Raw genomic sequence first — 22,172 nt, 5'->3', positions numbered from 1 at the left:
GTGTGAAGGCGATGACCTCTACTTTTCATCCCATGCTGCACAGTGATAAGTAGTAGATATCCAGGGGTCCCACAAGGCCCCCTCCATCTCAGTCAGGTGGTGTTGGTCAATCATTATCCTACAATCAAAAGTGAACCTTGGATGGATGGGATGGGAAAGACACTGTTGATATGGGGCGATGTATGGTAAGACACACCGCAGTTAATAATGTGATCAGTTTTAGCAATTTTACCAGTTCCTGGAATTCGAATGCAGATAGATGACTGTACACTGCGTCTATTCAGTCATATACATCAAAATACACCAGTTGTTCCGTAATTTCAGCACAAGCCTTTGACACATCAGAATTCTTCACAATATCAGCATCATCACTAAATCACCCCACCACTAGTTTGCAGAGACCATGTACTAGATTGCGAATTAAGATAGATGATTGGGGAGTACGTCTGTTCGGTCATATACATGAAAGTATACTCGTTGTTCTGTAATTTCAGTGCCAAGAAATGACACAGCAGAATACTTCCAAATTTCTGTATCATCGTTAAATCATTCCTCCACTAATTTGCACATACCATATACTAGATGTCGAATGCAGATAGATATCTGTAACGTGTTGAGGAGGGTAGCATCTCTTCTTGGTTTATAGTAGACATGAGAGTATTGCACTGACATAACAGACAGTTAAGATGATGGAGCTCCAGACGGATTGAGTTTGGAACATTTCATGTAAATAAACGTGAAGCATTATTCCAATGTCTGGGCTCAGTACCAGGTAGTTACCGGTATGAGAGAAACAGTGATACAGCATGAGCACACACCCAGATTGATCCATGGTTCTGCACATGAAAATGCTTTCTGGATATAGCCGTAAGGTTTAGAAGTATTGGTCGTCCGGAATGCAACGCTCTTAATACTCTGATGCACGAGATATTTGTCTAACATCAGACTACTCGTATAACCACCTTACAAGTTGCAAACCTCAATCACTACAGTAACAAACTTTAATATGTTAAAACTACTTTCTTCTACACTATTCTGCTGTCCTAGGAAGGCATCGTCAGCGCATGTCCACCGCTCGTACAGCTTATAAACCAGCTAGAAAAAAGTCTGGACACTGCTTTACTATCTCTTATGAAATTAATGGATTTTGTCTTATTAAGTCGTGAACATATGTATCCTCAATCAAGTCTACTGTGTTGGTCATGCTTATCATATGTAGCGGTAGTATTGATTTTAATGGATTCGGCTATGTCTCACCAGGAAAAAGAGTAAAGAAAACCGACAAGAATATTTTCGGCAGCTGATACATTGAGGTACACAAAGAAGCAACAACATTTAATGTGTGCATAAGCACCACAATCAGTATCTAAAGGAGACATAACAGTCTTTTAAAGTAGCATCACCACAGCTCTGGTAGCATTCCTGTTGCACAAAGAAGTCTTGGTTCGATGTTAGGTGCTTTTGCTCCTGTGTATGATAATATAGCAAATTCGTCCTAACATCACGTCTCTTGAGTACACCCCCCCCCCCTCCTCACAGTATTAAAGGTGAAATATGTGACATTGGTTCACTCTCCTACAGAACGCTCTAGGGAACTGCTGAAGTCTCACAAAAGCATCGTTTCTCTCCTTAATACTTAAGGTATAACATTGTTTGTGAGAACCAACCGTCATTTCTATATTCGACAGCATGTGTAAGACAACAGTTATGGACTGGGATACATATGTTTTGCCTGCCTTAATATGGTGACTCTATGTAATACTTATGCCACCTCTGTTGGAGTATTTACTACCAAAACGCACGTAGTTTACATTGGGCACAGGGAGAGTTATAAATGATTGGGGTCGGATCATAATTTTTAAGCTTTTCTTGGACCTGAGTGTCCATTTACGCCCAACCCATCTCTATCGCCGCGTTTCGTGGTAATTTTTGTCTAATTTTATGAATTATCTCCCAGTTTAAGTAATTTTGGAAGTTTTTTTCGCGATTCTACCTTTTTCCTCGATTTTACGTATTTTCCATTAATTTGTCGAAATTATACCAGGGTTGGTTGGTTGTCTGGGGAAGGAGACCAGACAGCGTGGTCATCGGTCTCATCGGTTTAAGGAAGGATGTGGAAGGAAGCCGGTCGTGCCCTTTCAGAGGAACCATCCCGGCATTTGCCTGGAGTGATTTAGGGAAATCACGGAAAACCTAAATCAGGATGGCCGGACGCGGGATTGAACCGTCGTCCTCCCGAATGCGAGTCCACTGTCTAACCACCGCGCCACCTCGCTCGGTCTAATTATACCAGGGTTTCATCAATTTTTACCGATTTTATGTCATTCTTTCGTATTCTTTTGATATATATCCGTATATGTATGGTCATATTGCCGCCTTTCCCAAACATTATTTGATTTTATAACAGGATATTTGCCTGTACTATACACCAGCCTAATAAATAATCGTAAGAATTCCCATCTTCCCTATAATATACAGACAGGATTTTGGATAGGTAGATCATGAAAGGTATAGTAACGCTCGCCTCGTACTTAGATGAGGCTCTGCGAGTGGTGCAGATTGGAAACTCATAGTCTGCAATTAAATCCATGTCCTGCTACGGCACATCCGAGAGCTTGTCTGCAGACTCATATAGCGACGCACCTGATGGAAACTCGAAGTCTGACACAGTGCTACACGTTCATCTGACTTCCACTCTGATACACTGGGATCTGCAATAGGGAGGTGACATGTGCACAGAGTTGATTTCATGTAATCCATTATGGAATCGAGGTAGCAGTTGTCGTTATACTGGTTATCACTATTAGCATTCAACCGCGATTCTTATACATACATTTTAACAACGCGTTTCAAGAGACAATGCTCTCATCATCAGGTTGTAAAGTCTATGTCATGAAATTAAATTTGTGATGGTATTTTGTCTTTTTAGTCTGTTTAATTTCATGACATAGACTTTACAACCTGATGATGAGAGCATTGTCTCTTGAAACGCTTTGTTAAAATATATGTATAAGAATCGCGGTTGAATGCTAACAGTGATAACCAGAGTTGATTTCTGCTGCTGCTCTGTCTTGTTTTTTCATAAGTATGTGCTCTTATTGCTTACCAAATGAGCTTTGCTGCTTTTGTTTAGACCTTACAACTCTGATATGTCCCCAGGTCGTCTACAAACTGTAGATTTCTGGTATTTTTTTGTCCTAGTAATAAGAAATTCATTAGTTCAGAGTGTGTTGGATAGCACTTAGCATCGTGGATTGTGAGAGTATCCCTTCCCCATAGCAGGCAACATAATTTACAGACGAAGAGCTAAGAAGTTACGTATTCAAACCGAAACGTTATTTTCGACAGTGCTACGTCCCTGAAAATAGCGAAAACTCTTCGCAAAACGATTCTGTACGGGATGTAAGCACTTTAAATTAATTCTACTACAGAGTACAATATCATCGATGCCAGCTATATTACAGATATTATACAATAATATTGTCTAGATTCTCTAGTAATAACAACAAACCATGGTATCTTGCTGAGCGTATCAATTTTCCTTTCATACTCTTAAGGATCCTCATTGACGGCACATAAACATCCCAATTCCGTTATTTTGTGTGCTAGATGTCATTCTGAAGGACTTAGACAGTCTTCCATGAGTATTATTCTTATGTACACCACAGAACAACACATTAGTCGGTCGGTATAGCACTATACTCGTCTGCACCCAGTATTCACAACCATATAATCTACAGATGCAGAGCATTTTCTCTATTTCTTTGTATGTCTATGCCCATGCGAGTGTCATGAATGTCTGCCATAAACCTCAACTAGTCCTCTCACTGGTGGATTCACCTGCGAATCCTATTCCAGGCGTACTGCAATGTAGATTATCCTTTAGACACAGTTCCAGATGCAATGCGCAGTTTATCCACCAGCTGGAAGACTGTCAGGTTTGTTGGAGCGATCCACAACAGATGGATGGACACAGACATAAAAAATAGAGCAAATGCATTGAATGTATAGAATATCTTGGTATAGTACTATACCGTCCGAGAAATGTGATGTTCTGTATTGTACATAAGAATAATACTCACGAAAGACTGTCTCCATCCTTCTTGCGGACATTTAGCACACTGAACAGCGGGATTCGAAAGATTATGTCCAGTCACTGTGGATCTTTAGGAGTTGTCATGGTCCGCACTTCTTTATCTGCACAATGACTGTACCAATGTGTGCAAACTTAGTTTACCACTTAGCGTGTAAATGGAAAAAACATCTGAACTGTCTTGTCAAGCGTAGGGTGTTAAACAGACGTTCTAAATAAACATAAACTTAGCCCATAAGGCAGCTAATATCAAGTGCGGATCATAACAAAAATCATTAGAAATGCTGCTGTCATGTAAGTAGATTGCATGAATTAATAAAGGAGAAAGTTTGGGGTCTATTCTAGAAAGACAACACAGCTGTTCCCTTTTCTATTCTACATACAATTTATCAACTGTGCTGTCAGAGGTCAATTGATACACAACAGTCATGTTCAGTTACTTCTGACACTTAATAATAAAATATTTAACTCTCAGACATTTTGAACTAACAATTATTAAAATCGTTATCTCCACATATGAAAAAATATTTATCACAGGAAAGAATGATTAAAAATCATCATCAACTCGTTTACATCTACGTTGTTGTAGCTGGTCAATGCATTGAGTTGGTGGAGAATAAATTAACTTTTTGTACCAATGAAAAAACTCTCATGTACTCAAGGTGAGGGTAGGTTACTATACTAACTTTTGATATTCAATGGTCAAAGTGTACACAAGTTGAAGTGAGCAAAATCTAGATTCAACATTTACTGTGCCCTAATGTATGACGGTACTTTACCATGCGGCATCTGCAATGGTGTTGTCTCCATGCTGAATCTGCAATGCTATTTACCTACTCTGGCCTTGACTGAATTCATCCAGTCTCCACTTTCCTGCTTTCCGTAGAACGTCAATCTTTCCCTAGTCGAAGTATTGGCTATTGCACACTCGCTAAGGGTTGGAGCTATGTGCACAATTTCTATGCCCACAAAAATTTCCACAGGAATAATTATCTAATGCTTTTATACAATGCTTTTATATAAAGGGGATCTCCCCATCGTGTCACGTCTGCATCGCCCAGTATGGCTTCAGCCAATCACCCTCTCACTAGAGGTGAATTTTATTTTTCTTGCTTGGTCACAGCCTAGCCCCATTAACGCCATGCAGCCATTTACCCTCGGTCCCGGCCGTATTTACGTTAAAGGGAATAATGTATAGTTCTGGCCTTACCCCTTTCTGCCCTGAAGCTCGCTATTCTCTTGTTAAATAGGGTTTACCTATGTCATTAACCACCTGCTCAAGTCGTCTCCAAAATGCGTTTCACTTTAACTTGTTTATTCATGCCCTCCCCATATATTGGTAGATATTGTTTTGCTAGTTTTCGGTACATGAGATTAACAGTAATGGCCTTTTGCTGATATAACATAATTAATATTTTATAAGGGTCTCATACTGTATGGTACTGTCGTTATGGATCAAGCTCATGTTAGGTCTGTAAAATCCAGAGCCTTACAGAGTATAAAAATAGGCGTGATAGGCACAGGAAGATACCATGGTCTGTTGTTATTACTGGAAAACCTAGACAATATTATTACAAAATGTCGGTAACATGGCTTGCATCGAAGATGTTATGCTCTTTTGCATGATGAATTTTAATGTGCTTACGTTCCCTACAGAATCGTTTTGCAAAGAGGTTTTCGCTATTTGTGTGGATGTAGCTAATCTGAAATGAAGAGACTGGTACAGTAGAGGAATTCGTTCCATCATATCAGTCAAAAGACTGACAACTCAAAGAGAAAAAAAAGGAAGAGAAAAAATACTGTCGAAAATTATGTGCAAGCATTTGAGATCGAGACTTCGCGATAGGTAACATACATTAGTACTCACTTTACATATGTGTGTAGAGCTGTCAGAGGTGGCAGAGGTGGATGGTTGCAGTTCTAATGCATTACTTGCTAACTGTTAGTCTATAAATTACATTGCCAGGGGTGCACACTCTGTAGGTACGGCGATGGGAAACTCTCATGGTCAACGATGCTAAGTGCAGTCGACACACTGTCAGCTAACGGATTACTTATCACTATGATAAGAAGAATACCCTAAATCTTCAGTTTGTAGAAGTCCTGACAGGGTTGAATGGTCACATCAGATTTGTAAGTTGTAAACAAAAGTAGCAGAGCTCGTCTGGTAAGCTTTAAGAGCATCTATTTATGGGAAAGAAAACAGAACAGCAGCAGAAGTCAACTCTACACACATGTCAACTCCCAACTGCAGATCCCTATGTTGTAGAGGGGGAGTCAGATGAACTTGTAGAACTGTGCCAGACTTCGAGTTCCCCTCAGGTGTGTCACTGCACGAGTGTGCAGACAAGCTCTCTGATGTGCAGTAGCAGTACACGGATTTGATTCCAGACTACGAATTTCCAATCTAAACCACTCGCTGAGTCTCATCTAGGTACAAGGCGAGCATTACTATACTTTTCATGTTCTTCCTATCCAATATGCATGCATACAGATCATCGGGAGGATGAGAATTCTTAGGATTTTTTATTGGGCTGGTGTATAGGGCAAGCAAATATCCTCATATGAAATCAAACAACACGTACGTATGGTGGCAATATGACCATATACATACATATATCTAAAGAATTCGAAAGATGACATAAAATCGGTAAAAATCGAGGAAAACCTCGAGTAATAACGACAAATTAATGGAAAATACGAAAACTGAGGGAAATGCTACGAAATACGTAAAATTATTTAAATTGAAAGATAATTCATAAAATTAGGCAAAACGTACCACGAAATTCGGCGATAGTGATGGGTTGGGCATACATGCACACTCAGGACCGAGAAAAGCTTAAAAATTACCATCTGGCTGCATTCAATTTTAAACCTACCTCTCTCCCTGTGAACTACATGCGTTTTCGTAACACATACTCCAAAAACGGCGACATAAGTAGTACTTAGAGGCGCCATATTAAAGCAGGCAAAACATATATATCTCAATCCGTAACTGTGTTCTCACACATACAGTTGAATACAGAAATTACCGAGTTACAGGTGGTTCTAACAAACAACGTTATTCCTTAAGTTTTAAGAAGAACCATCACTGTGTTTATCAGACTTAAGCCATTTCCTAGAGTGTTCTGCTGGAGAGTGAATCGATGTCACACATTTCACTTTTAATAGTGTAAGGGGACGTGTACTCGTGAGATGTGGTATTAGGAAGAATTTCCTATATTGTTCTACCTGCGAGTAAAACTACCTAACATCAGAGCAGGGCTTCTTTGTGCAACAGGAATGCTACTGGTGCTGTGGTGATGTTACTGTTAAAGACCATTACATCTTCTTCATATACTGATTGCGGTGCCTACGCACACATAAGAAGATGCTGCCTGTTCGTGTGCATTTTGGTACAGCAGGATACAGGTGGTACCTCAATGTGTCAGCTATCGAAAATATTCATGTCAGCTTTCCTTCGATCTACACTCCTGGAAATTGAAATAAGAACACCGTGAATTCATTGTCCCAGGAAGGGGAAACTTTATTGACACATTCCTGGGGTCAGATACATCACATGATCACACTGACAGAACCACAGGCACATAGACACAGGCAACAGAGCATGCACAATGTCGGCACTAGTACAGTGTATATCCACCTTTCGCAGCAATGCAGGCTGCTATTCTCCCATGGAGACGATCGTAGAGATGCTGGATGTAGTCCTGTGGAACGGCTTGCCATGCCATTTCCACCTGGCGCCTCAGTTGGACCAGCGTTCGTGCTGGACGTGCAGACCGCGTGAGACGACGCTTCATCCAGTCCCAAACATGCTCAATGGGGGACAGATCCGGAGATCTTGCTGGCCAGGGTAGTTGACTTACACCTTCTAGAGCACGTTGGGTGGCACGGGATACATGCGAACGTGCATTGTCCTGTTGGAACAGCAAGTTCCCTTGCCGGTCTAGGAATGGTAGAACGATGGGTTCGATGACGGTTTGGATGTACGGTGCACTATTCAGTGTCCCCTCGACGATCACCAGTGGTGTACGGCCAGTGTAGGAGATCGCTCCCCACACCATGACGCCGGGTGTTGGCCCTGTGTGCCTCGGTCGTATGCAGTCCTGATTGTGGCGCTCACCTGCACGGCGCCAAAAACGCATACGACCATCATTGGCACCAAGGCAGAAGCGACTCTCATCGCTGAAGACGACACGTCTCCATTCGTCCCTCCATTCACGCCTGTCGCGACACCACTGGAGGCGGGCTGCACGATGTTGGGGCGTGAGCGGAAGACGGCCTAACGGTGTGCGGGACCGTAGCCCAGCTTCATGGAGACGGTTGCGAATGGTCCTCGTCGATACCCCAGGAGCAACAGTGTCCCTAATTTGCTGGGAAGTGGCGGTGCGGTCCCCTACGGCACTGCGTAGGATCCTACGGTCTTGGCGTGCATCCGTGCGTCGCTGCGATCCGGTCCCAGGTCGACGGGCACGTGCACCTTCCGCCGACCACTGGCGACAACATCGATGTACTGTGGAGACCTCACGCCCCACGTGTTGAGCAATTCGGCGGTACGTCCACCCGGCCTCCCGCATGCCCACTATACGCCCTCGCTCAAAGTCCGTCAACTGCACATACGGTTCACGTCCACGCTGTCGCGGCATGCTACCAGTGTTAAAGACTGCGATGGAGCTCCGTATGCCACGGCAAACTGGCTGACACTGACGGCGGCGGTGCACAAATGCTGCGCAGCTAGCGCCGTTCGACGGCCAACACCGCGGTTCCTGGTGTGTCCGCTGTGCCGTGCGTGTGATCATTGCTTGTACAGCCCTCTCGCAGTGTCCGGAGCAAGTATGGTGGGTCTGACACACCGGTGACAATGTGTTCTTTTTTCCATTTCCAGGAGTGTATTTCCTGGCAAGACTTAGTCACATCCATCAAAATCGATACCTCTGCTACAAGTGATAAGCATGACAGACATTGTTGGTGTGATTGAGGCTACGTAAGTTCACGACTTAAAAAGACAAAATCCACTAATTTCCTAAGAGACTGAACTGTAGTCTCCAGACTTTGTTCTAGCTGGTTTATAAGCAGCTCGAGCGGTGGATATTTACTTACAATGCCTTCCTAGGACAGCAGAGAAGTGTAGAAGAAAGTAGTTTTAACATATTAAAGTTTTTAACTGTAGTGATTGAGGTTGGAAACTTGTGAGGTGGTTATATGTCTGATGTTAGACAAATATATCCTGAATCAGAGTATTAAGAGCGTGGCATTCCGTATGACTAATACTTTTGAAACATTATGGCTATAACAATATAGCATTTTTATGCACAGAAACGTGTAACCTTCGGGAGTGTATGTTCACGGTGTATGATCATTTCTCTTAAGCTCTTACCATCCTCGTACTGAGTCCAGACAGTTGAATAACGCTTCAGAATGGATAGCGAGGTTGGTTTAGATGAAATGTTTTAGACTCCATGTATCTGATCTCCATCATGTAAAAACTACACTTTTCTCTTAACCATTTGTCATATCACTGCAATACTCTCATATCTACTACACGCCAATAAGAGGTGCTGTCCTCGTCGACACACATGCTCTTTGAGAGGTCTTGTGCTTTTTCATGGATGCTGTGGGTAGGATTGATGTTGTAGGAAAGATTCGCCAAGGACAATGTGGTAGGCGAGCGGATTAAGGCGCTGGAGTCATGGACTGTGTGCCTGGTCCCGGCGGAGGTTCGAGTCCTCCCTCAGGCATGGGTGTGTGTGTTTGTCCTTAGGATAATTTAGGTTATGTAGTGTGTAAGCTTAGGGGCTGATGACCTTCACAGTTAAGTCCCTTAAAATTTCACACACATTTTTTTGGCAGTGTGGTAGGGATCTGCCAGTTTCTGATTTTATCCTCCGAATGCGAGAATACTCTGTGAGTCCCATCCACACGGGGAAAGATGGTCCATCACAATCATAAATTCTGCACTATGATCAATGAACAGGAAATATGTAGATAATCTAATTGCTTCGGTGTAGGACATTGTCTGGTATACTTTGGTGTATATGGCTGAATCGTCATACTGAACAGTGATCTATCTGCATTCGCAATCTAGTAAATGGTTCTTGCAGAGCAGTGATGAAGCAGAAGTTGGGAAGAATTCTGTCATGTTAATGGCTGGTGAAATTACAAAAAAAATGGCTCTGAGCACTATGGGACTCAACTGCTGTGGTCATAAGTCCCCTAGAACTTAGAACTACTTAAACCTAACTAACCTAAGGACAGCACACAACACCCAGCCATCACGAGGTAGAGAAAATCCCTGACCCCGCCGGGAATCGAACCCGGGAACCCGGGCGTGGGAAGCGAGAACGCTACCGCACGACCACGAGATGCGGGCTTGAAATTACAGAACAATTGGTATATTTTGATGTATAAGACCGAGTAGACGTACTGCACGGTCATCTCTTTGCATTTGCAATCTAATTCATGGTATCTGCAAAGTAGTGGTGGGGTGATTTAGTAATAATATGGACATTAGTAAGTGGTTTGCTGTGGCATTGGCCGGCATTGAAATTAAGGCACAACTGCTAAAATTAGTAAAACAAATGTTCAAATGTGTGTGAAATCTTATGGGACGTAACTGCTAAGGTCATCAGTTCCTAAGCTTACACAATACTTAACCTAAACTATCCTAAGGACAAACACACACAACCATGCCCGAGGGAGAACTCGAACCACAGCCGGGATCAGCCGCTCAGTCCATGACTGCAGCGCCTAAGACCGCTCGGCTAATCCCGCGCTGCAAAATTAGTAAAATTTATTGTGATATCAACTGTGATCTCCCTATATCAACAGTGTCTTTAACATCCTATCTGTCCACTGGTATGCTGTTGATTACTGCAGTATGATTGACTGATACCACTTGGTTGAGGTGGAGGGAGCCTTGGTGGAACACTGGATATCTGCTGCTGGTCACTGTGGAGCATGGGATTGAATGTAGAAGTAGTCATCTTCAGACAGTTGTTTGGAGGCGTTTATCAATGCTGCAGACTCATCCTGTTTCCATTTGCAGTGAAGCCCTGCACATGATTTAATTTTTTTAAATTTGTTTTCTACTGCCCTGTGCATGCTGTGAACTGCACAATTCGGCGATGGTCAACACCGGAACAGAAATCATGTACAATAGTGACAAATGAGGAAATAATGCTCTTCTAAATGGGACAGTGAGACATTCAGTACCACATCGCTGTGGACGATGAGATGAACTGCATAGGTCATCACCCTTCACATAGCTGTTGGAAACGCTCTACAATGCCTCAAAAATTTCCAGATTCCATACGTTGTGATGTCTTACACATTCTTCTCAATGAGAAACATCGCCTCTGTGTATCATTTCTACCAACCAATGTGTGTTGTGGGAGCTGCATAATTTACGCCATGCAGTGTTCACCTTTCAATGAGAGCCAAAGAATCGAAACGTGTTAATGTTGGTTTAGCAGCTGACACAAATCTCGAAGTCATGGTAGAAAAACAAACTGTATGGCAGCATACAAAGCCATAATCGTACGCTGCTTCGATGTGTTACAGCCGAAAAAGCTACGTATTAAACTGCTTATGAAGGACCAATACTGGAACACTCTCTTTTGATTGATAGTCTGCTGGATACGGTCTTCCCTCAGTACAGTCTACAAAACTTTACGTAGATATATGCAAGCGACTTCGAGCAGTGACCACATGCTCCAATGGAGCGATACTTGTATATTTAATGTGGACAATGTCAACAAGCAGACAGATTTTTTTGTTTTGACATATTGGAAGAGAGAGGGGTAAAATCTTACAGGAGGTTCTATAACAAGGAGTGGTATAACAGATTAAGTTTTAGATGCAGATAGTTCTCTCAAAGTTAACCGATTTTGCTCATAAAACTAATACAAATCAGCTGTATCCATTCTCATGGAACCTTACCTTTCTTATTAATATCGTCATGATTGAGTGTTTAAAAAATAAATATCATACTTTACAACCTCTAATTATGAAGTAGATACCACTTGAATTATTGCTCGTTATCGAACCTAGAAATGATAGTGTTTTCCTTCCCGACATGTGAGTGATTGCGTGATACAGGCTGTGATGATCAAACTGCTTACAAAAGTAGATTGCAAGAATTTGCTGAACGATGAAAGTATACAGACATTTCCGTACAGGGGATCGATTGAGCAAAAATGTCAAATTTAAGCACGCATTCAGTGTTTGGTTTGGATGTAACAGATGAGAGACAGACAGGTTAAAATCTTATAGGAGGTTCTAATGCAAGACAGGCTCTCACAGTTTGTTTCGTAAACAGAGGTGTGATAATGTTTCACATTGGTAAAACGGGACTTGCCATAGTGAACAAAACAGCAACGTCCTTCTCAATTTTAGCTTCTTGTTGTTGACTGTAAAATGGTCGTGTTTTTCTGACATGTGAGCTAATGACATGAAAGATTGTATTGTCTAACGTTATTTCAGATGTCTGAAATGTTTGTAATATACATACGCATGTGCAAGACACGTTATTTACAGACACATCAGGCTGAAAGAAATGTATTAATGTATTTTTTTCTGAGTTTAAATTCACACTTTATCATTCCTCTGATGGCTGTTTCGAAATAACGACGACATTCTGCAGTGATCGGTAGTTTTCGCAGGAAAATATTGTAACTTTTTTGCCAGTTTTACACAGCATAGACGCGTTTATGGGTTTATAGGTTGACCTCTTAATTTGGGTCACATATGATTGGCAGCGGTACTCTGCATTGGATGTTGCAAAATAATTACTTGCGAATAGTATCCTGCAGTCAAACGTCAAAACTATGCCAATTTTGGTCATAAAACCCAAAGAAAAATTATCAGTGCAACTGTGTTTTCCTTTTTAAAACAAGTTTCATTACAAGAGATGCACTGACAAAAAATATATTTGTTAGAGTGCAGTGTCCTCCACCACAGAACAGCGTTCTGTTGCAGAAGAGCGATGTGGTAGAGAGTCCAGTATGTGTGAGATCGTCTATGCAGCTGCGTCCAACCAGTGGAGCGGCGTGTAGGGTGAGGCGGTGCCTTTTCTGTTACTGATGAACCCCCACACAGAGCATCTGGCCATGTGCCCCACCCTGCAGACTTCTCTGGTCACAGCTGGGGAAGACAGTACTCGCAAATAAGGCAGGTGTTGTCGCTGGTAGAGGTGGCGAAAAGCCTTTTTCCATGCAGTGCACATTTGGAAAAGCATTCTGGAGAGTTCTCTAGAATGTCTTTGTTGTTCCTGGGGGTCCAGTCTTCCCAGAAATATGGTTAATACATTGCAAGATGCATCCTCTTCTTCTCCTTTGGCTCTCTTTGAGGACTTCAAGCAGCAAGATGAATTGGCCTCTATCCCTACCCATAATGAGGAGAGGGAGGGAGGGGTCCTAGGGGGTTACGTTTGCCGCCAAGTTGGTTAGTTTGTGAGGGCCCATTGAGGAGAACACACATTTAACTACCGTCCCCCACTTTAGTCTTTTGGGATGACGATTTTACCCAGTGCATGCATTGCATTATGATCCATTCATTATGAGTGCTGGTTTTTCCCTAACAATTTAGTTATGTAATTGGAAGAGTAATGCCGGCCAGAGTGGCCGTGCGGTTCTAGGCGCTACAGTCTGGAACCGCGAGACCACTACGGTCGCAGGTTCGAATCCTGCCTCGGACATGGATGTGTGTGATGTCCTTAGGTTAGTTAGGTTTAAGTATTCCTAAGTTCTAGGGGACTGATGATCTCTGAAGTTGAGTTCCATAGTGCTCAGAGCCATTTGAACAATTTTTTTGGAAGAGTGATGCATTTTCTATCAATTGGGGTAGTTTGTATCTGCGTGGATTACCTGGGCTGCAAGGTGATTGTCGAGCAGGCATCTGTAGCGAACTCTGATATAACACAGTGATAGATACATTCCTCAGCTGTATGCTTACAGGTAATACACATGTTAAACTCCTTCTGTCCAACACCAGAAACTCATCAGTTGAATATATTTCCCACCAAAAATTAAGAGAGTACCTAAGACTGGCTCCCACAAGATTGCAGGTGAAGGTTAGAGTTAGAGAGAATCTACTACTAGTTTTGAGTGGTATTACGAAATTTTTCCAGCAACATAACACTAGTTATGTGGTATCGTCTATTTTGAGCTGTATTGCGATTTTAGGTCGTCCTTGTGTAGCGTTTTGCATATAGTTGTATAATTAGGACCGATCCTACTGATTAATTACATAATTAGGAGCGATCTTTACTTCAGCTTCCCAACCAGACCAAATAAAGTACACTAACCAGACCTTCCTCTCTTGCATCTGGACAGATTCCATTTGTTGTGGGGTACACTTGACCTTTCTGTCCAGAACGACCAGGGTTTGAGTCCCAGAAAGGGTACTGCCATTTTTAAATTCGCACTATTTCCTGGGTAGGGGATGGGGTGGAACGTCAACACTGTCCTGGGACAAGGAAATTCCCACCAAAATTCGTAATTCGTGCCAAAATTCGAAATTCCTGACAATAGGGTAGGTGGGGGACAGGGGGGTCGTTAAGGGAGGGGGGGATGGCACAGGGACCCACTTGCAAGCTGAGGAAAACACATGACATCATCTGGTGTGGGGGTGGGGGTTGGCGTGGTCCTGGAGGGTAACTAATTTGATCAATTTAATTAATTTGCATATGAATTTCATATCAAAATTGCATCCACACTGCCCTTACCTCACTACTGACAGCTATTGTTTCTGGATGTGTGAGAGTTCTGCGCCCTACATTTTGCATCTTTTCTACCCCTGACTCATCTACGAATTTAGTTACGTATTCTACCTGCTACAGTGTAAGGAAATTTCTGTCCAACACCAGGAAATTTTTACAATGTTTATTCCACAGGTACCCAACATTGTCTGTTCAAGATGTTCGTCCAGGTACTTTACCGTGCAATGTGGCACAGTGGTTAGCACACTGGAGTCACATTAGACCATTCCAATTTGCGTTTGGCCATCCTCAATCATGTTTACTGGGATATCCTGAAATCACTGCAGCTGAATGTCAGGATGGTTTCTTTGAAAGGGCACGGTCGATCCCCTTATCTCTCCTAGATGCAATCTGAGTGTGTGCTGCATCTCTAATGACCCCGACGTCAATTGGAGATTAAATCCTTATCTACCTACCTTCCTTCCTTTGTTCCAGGTACCTTGTTCTTGTGTATCCTCTTCTTATGCTCCAAATCTTGTCACTGTCATCTGTACGTTCTGAAACCATGCAGTCATCTGCCATCTTCTTCTTCACTAAATTTCCCACACTTGTCAGTTTTGGTATTCGTGTTACTTCCATGCATTTTACATTGAGCACAAGATCTGCTGTTTTGGCTGTAAATGGGCCAAAGCGGGATCGACTGACCGCCATGAATCAAAGGCGTCATTTGAATTTGGTGTTTGGGGTCAGGACACCAATGCCCCTGCCGTTGTCGGTTTTGCACATCCCAGAAGTGCTGTTTCTTATTCAAGTACCGAGCGAGGTGGCGGAGTGTTAGCACACTGGACTCGCATTCGGGAGGACGATGGTTCAATCCCGTCTCTGGCCATCCTGATTTAGGTTTTCCGTGATTTCCCTAAATCGCTTCAGGCAAATGCCGGGATGGTTCCTTTGAAAGGGCATGGCCGATTTCCTTCCCCATCCTTCCCTCACCCGAGCTTGCGCTCCGTCTCTAATGACCTCGCTGTCTACGGGAAGTTAAACACTAATATCCTCCTCCTCCTCTTATTCAAGTAGCTCCTCATTTGACGGCACGAGACTGAGTTGACCCAGTTCCACTTCTCTCGCCAAGGGAAATCACAGTGACCACTGGGAATTGAACCCAGATTTGCCATATGGCAGTCAGTCACGTTCATTGCCCAGCAGAGGAGAGGGGCAAATACAAAATAAAACTAATCTTTTAGTAATAGTTTTAGACGTGGAAGTACAGTGCCTATCGAAAAACAATTTTTATAAGTCGAAGTCTTCTGCCTATAAACCTACATTTGATCAGAAGGTCGACAGTCCTTCCAGTAGTGGGGCAAGGCCATTGTCACCCCACTCTCCATTGTCGCCAAATTTATTCAAGATCGCGGCGATGACGTCATCTAATATGGCGGCATTTGGAGGGAAAATAAGGCAATTGTCCTACCTCCACTAACCTAACCCCCACCCCTCCCCCAAAAAATGGCAGGAAATTTGAATTTTGGTGGGAGAATAGGGCAATTGGGCTTTGTCTACTAAACTAACCCTCCAAAAAAAAATTCCTGCCAAATTCAAAACACTACTTGTCTTTATTATCATTTATTATAATTTATTATCATATATTATCATTTATTATAATTTGTCATGAACATGTGTCCGCAGTCCAAGTGCTTAGATCATAACCCCGCCACCATGACGTCATTCAAGATGGCGCTAACAAAGCCAACTTCCTTTATACAAGAGCGCTACAACCAGTCTTTGCTGAGCTGTCGTTGTGGAACCATCGGCGTGTGTTTGATAGTGGACATGAATGTCGGCAATAAAGCAGCTTTCAATAGCTGCATTACATGTAGACATCCGAGGGAGGACTGTAGCCACAGTTCACTACATGACATATGGAAGAGTATGATAATGGAGGAGTGTCGTTGGAATAAGCACAAGAATTCTGTTCAGCAGATTTTCGCAATGCAGAGGGATGGAGCCAGGATGAAACAGGATAACGCATGCAAAACCGTACTTGTCTTTATTATTATTATTCATTATTGTTGATTATCATTTATTAACATTCATTATCATTTATTATTATTTATTATCATTTATTATTATTGACATGCCTCCACTAGAAAATTCCCTCCAAATTCAAATTCCAACACGATAATGGCTGCAAAACCTTACTTTTGTTTATTATTATTCATTATCATTTATTAACATTCATTATCATTCGTTGTCATTTATTATCATTCATTATGATTTATTATTATAGGCCTACCTCCACTAGAAAATTGCGCCAAATTCCAACACGATAATGTCTCGAAAACCGTACTTCTATTTATTATTATCATTTATTATTTATTCAGGATGTCCGATTTTCACGGTGAGAAAGCCATTTTCCTTACATCTATAACAAAAATCTATCACAAGTTCAAACCCCATCACCATAATTGATCACACGTACGAACTTTTTCCGGCACTTATCTTTTTTCACTGGTAGCCTAACATAATCGCGTCAAATCATAAACTGCACTCATAGTAACGTAAGTCACGTCCTTTGATTTTGCAGGGGGGAAGGGACTGAAGACTTTATTTCAAGCAGTACGGTCATAACTTGTTCTCCAACACAATCAGCACACACATCTTTGATATCACAGTGCAGTCGCCACGACGTCCGCGCTCAACTGGATTAGTTCACATCCTCGCCACCCCCTGGCCCCGCCGGCCAGCGCGCAGAGCCACTGCCAACGCCTGTCACGTGAGGCGGCCGCCCGCGCTGGATTGCCGGTACGCTGGGGGGCGAGCCCAGCCATCGCTCCCACGTCGTAAACATGTTTTCGCTGGACACGCTGGAACTTGCCGAGTTTGGCGTCAAAGCGGTCCCTTGTCCGCTCACCACGTGTATTCGTCGCCTCCGCACGTTTCCCGCCAAAATTGTTTGCCTCGGAGCTGAATCACACAACGGTCGGCCGTTCCCTGCCACACATTTGGCGCCAAGTTAATTTCCTGGGTACGTTCAAACCTGTTGATGCCGACCGCTCACCGTCCACCACGTATCCTTGTACGAGCGAGAACGCAGGCTACACTTTTGGCGGCAAAGTTTGCTCTACACTGGAATCCGCCATGGCTATATAACAGCGCGTTAGGTCCGCACTAGAACGCCCGCTAATTGACTCTCTCTGGCGCGCGCGTAATAACTGTACAGTCGCTGCGCCACCGCCCTGCTTACGTCACACACCCTCCATACACGCGACGGACATAGTCTTCTGTAAATACCTAAGTACTTAATTCCATTTCGTTTTTAATCATATTAAATAATTCAATTTACAATTTCATATACATATGCAAAGGTGTTCAACTATCAAATTTCAACTAGTTTTCGAGGACCAGACAGCCACCTCTTCCTAGGAACCAGCGCCGAGTTTGAATTCTGGAAGTAAAGAAAGGTCACTTCTGCTTTCTCTACCAACCTAACAAAATTGTTGGAAATAAAGGGCACTTATACTAACCTCAGCAACCTGACCGCCACGTCCTACTACGAACCAGCGCCAAGTTAGAAATCTGCCATTAAACAAAGCTCACTTGCGCTTCCGCCACCAACCTAAGAAAATTGTTGCAAATGAAGCTCATCACCGCTAAACTAAGCCACCAGCACTCAACCTCTTCGTACACGTTTCGGGTAAAAGAACTCACCCTGCACTTGGACCATGGATGGAGGAACCAATTTACTTTATTTAGGAATGGAGTATATGTATTATACCGACATGTTCCACACCATACAGACCTGCAAAGCACTCCTACATTACTCATTTATAATGCTCTAGACACACGCTTGCTAATTGTAAACAGTTAAAAATAACTCATAGCACAGCCTACAGACATGCGGAACGCTCGTAAATAATGCAAAACATTTACGTCCAAATAGCCAAACAACTGTTAATTTTCGGAAATAATTTCAGTGCATATGCTGATGGAAGGAGGAACGAGTGTATGTTATTTATTTGCGACATATCTTTTTGAAACTTTTACTTCTCATAGGTTTCGATATGTAAGGATGACATAAGGCAGTTTCTGAACTCCAGTACTGCACTACACTTGGCAACACAACCACAACCATCAAGATATTCATTGCAGTCCAGACCTGTAACTCCTCTACAGATAAATTTGTCCAGTTATTTGTCTACTCACTCACATTCTGACCAGACTGCCGTTATTGCGCAAAACCAGCTCAGACTGCGCTGTGCTGCTCGGGGAAGTAAGGAAGGGCTGCACTCTATTTATTTGGCGCCCTTTTGTTTAGTCGTGGAGTATATTTGTCACAAAACACCCGCACTGATACCACTGTGGTCATCTGACACAGGCCACAAACACGTAAACAACCTCTAATTTCACCACACAATAGCAAACAGCTCTTAAATAATGCAGTACACAATATTAGCAGACGAGCTCTGTACTCTTAAACTCTCCAAATAAAGCACAGCACAGTGCACAGACATGCTCCCAAAATAGTGCAACAGACGCGCCCAAACATGACCTCAACACAGCCGCATTCGCACCTAACACCGGAGAAATTGATATCGCCTATGCGCCTTAGATTACGCTCCAAGGCAGGTGGCGCGCGCGTGTGGTCGGCGGGGAAGGGAGTTCCAGAGTCTCCAGCCAAGTTCAGCTTCCGAGCGCTCTTGACAGCCGATACATGTGAAAGCTGCATTGTCCTTCTCATGTATACCACTGGCGTCTCAGGTCTGGACCTGCCTTCACGTCTATTGTCAGAATAGCTCATGGCTTATTGACACACTCGATTAACGCGGCTGGGAAAACATTTACTACTCGCATGCAACAGAGATAGTGACGGAAAACCAATCACTCTGATCTGCGCTGCAGGCGCGTGTAATCATTGAGAACACTCTATTTATTTTTTCGAACAACTTATTTAACCATATCTATCACACTATCACGAAAAACCCACCCAGATGTGCCATGGGCTATGTTGCACAGCCCACAGACACGCACCCAATATAATTTCAGTACACACTATAGCAAACTGCTACTAAATAATTCCTCACACAGATGTGTAGATACGCTCAGTACTTGTAAACTATCCTAATAACGCATAGCAGAGCCTGCAGATCCGTTCGCAAAATAACTCAGCATACGTGCGCAGGTACCCCCCACTCCGCACCCTGCCCACAGGATCGTGAAGTCACCGATCCGTCTGATTTCAGACTTCGCACAGCCCCTGCTCGGCTTCCGCAAGCGTGAGTTAGCGCAGTCAACGCGCTCGTCAGCGGTCAAAGCACACACATACGTCCACCCAGGACCGCGATCCGTCACAATTCCGAGCCGAGACCACCGAACGCGGGTGAAAGTCAACTCTATATCACCGTAGCATATCTCCAAAGCGCAGCCTCCCTACACTAGACACATCATAGCAGCACATGTCTTTACCTCCTATGACACTGTAGAACACTGTGAATTGCTCCTCACACGACATTACATGGCCCTTTAACTAACCATAACTACACATCCCTGCTCTCGCCTTGTCGCGTGACCAGCCATCTAAAACCTTCTCAATATTATTCTGACTTCACAACATTTTTTAAAAGAAATAAGATCTAATTCACACCTCCCACCGCACCTAACCTCACACCCATCCCACCATCAACATACGCAAACGTCCTCAACCCTATCTTGACACTCATATATAACCCCAAAAACCATGTCCATCAATCAATTTACCATTCTCATCCCCCCCCCCCCCCCGCTTTTCGAATTACAAACGTAGTCTATGTCTACACACCAAACAAATCACCTTTCTCGCACTTTCAACAGTAAAATTAATTTTACACACACCCAGAAATACCAAACGCAATTAAAGAGTCAAACTTTTATACAGAGCATCAAGCACATACCACACTCCCACCAATATTCAAAGCCTGGTCCATATTTACAACCTCCACCTTGAATTAAATATTATTACCATTGCCGCAACATTCTGCCAGCGCTGTATTTGTACCTATTTTGCCGCTCTTAACTGTTGTCACAAGCGGTCGAATATCACTATCTACAGATTGCGTAAATTTCCACATAAAAAATACCTCGCCCCGCTGTTTAGAGCGACGGAATGACTTGCAATTTTCACATGTTGAACGCTGCTGTTATGCGTATCTGTTTGCTTGTATGATGTACCGTTTGCTAATAACTATCATTTTTATATAGACCTCTTAGAGTAATAGTATTATTTCCGACTCGTGATCTTGTGCGATTATTGGGCACTAGACATGTCCGCAGCGCTATATTGGGCTCGTATCATAGAAAGGAAAAGTTATACGATTCGGGTAGAGATAGCTCAGCATAGGGTGACCGGGGAGAAGGATGTATGTCTGACCGGACGGAAAAGTAAGCGATATAAGGATATTGCCCGTTTTTAAGTGCTGAACGTTCTAGTCTTAGGAGTGTGTGTGTGTTTATGTTCTCTCTCTCTCTCTCTCTCTCTCTCTCCCCCTCTCTCCTACCGGAACCTTCGATGCACTGATCATGGACTCTAGAAGAATACTTTACACATGATAGATTGGATGACTTACTTAAAAATGTATCGAACTACGTTGTGTATAAATATCGCTTTGTTCTTGTTCTTCTTAACTGTATGCTATTAAATTACGGCACTTTGAGATCTGTTACTATAGATCGATATGGTACGCCAAGCTCCAAGACTTGGTTACATTTCGAGAAATGTGGTGCACAGTGATGTTGCGGGGTAGGTTGGTCAATGCCGAGGTGAAGATGATTTTTTAATGTAAGACGACTAGATAGCTCTGTGACCGCCATACGCAGAGAGATCGATCGAATACTATGCGCGAGGTCTTAGAATTATTTATAGCGTTGTCTGGTATAATTTGATCGTCTTTATGACGCGACTTACGTTACTATAAGTGCAGTTTATGATCTGACGCGATTATGATAGGCTACCAGTGAAAAAATATAAGTGCCGGAAAAAGTTCGTACGTGTGATCAATTATGGTGATGGGATTTGAACTTGTGATAGATTTTTGTTATGGATGTAAGGAAAATGGCTTTCTCACCGTGAAAATCGGATATCTTGACTAAATAATAATAAAGAGAAGTACAGTTTTCGAGAAATTATCGTGTTGGAATTTGGCGCAATTTTCTAGTGGAGGTAGGCCTATAATAATAAATAATAATAAATCATAATGAATGATAATAAATGACAATGAATGATAAAGAATGTTAATAAATGATAATGAATAATAATAAACAAAAGTAAGGTTTTGCAGCCATTATCATGTTGGAATTTGAATTTGGAGGGAATTTTCTAGTGGAAGCAGGTCAATAATAATAAATAATAAT

The sequence above is a fragment of the Schistocerca piceifrons genome, chromosome 7 (genome assembly GCF_021461385.2).
Source record: "Schistocerca piceifrons isolate TAMUIC-IGC-003096 chromosome 7, iqSchPice1.1, whole genome shotgun sequence".
NCBI lineage: Eukaryota > Metazoa > Arthropoda > Insecta > Orthoptera > Acrididae > Schistocerca > Schistocerca piceifrons.
Note: the sequence above shows the minus strand (reverse complement) of the source record.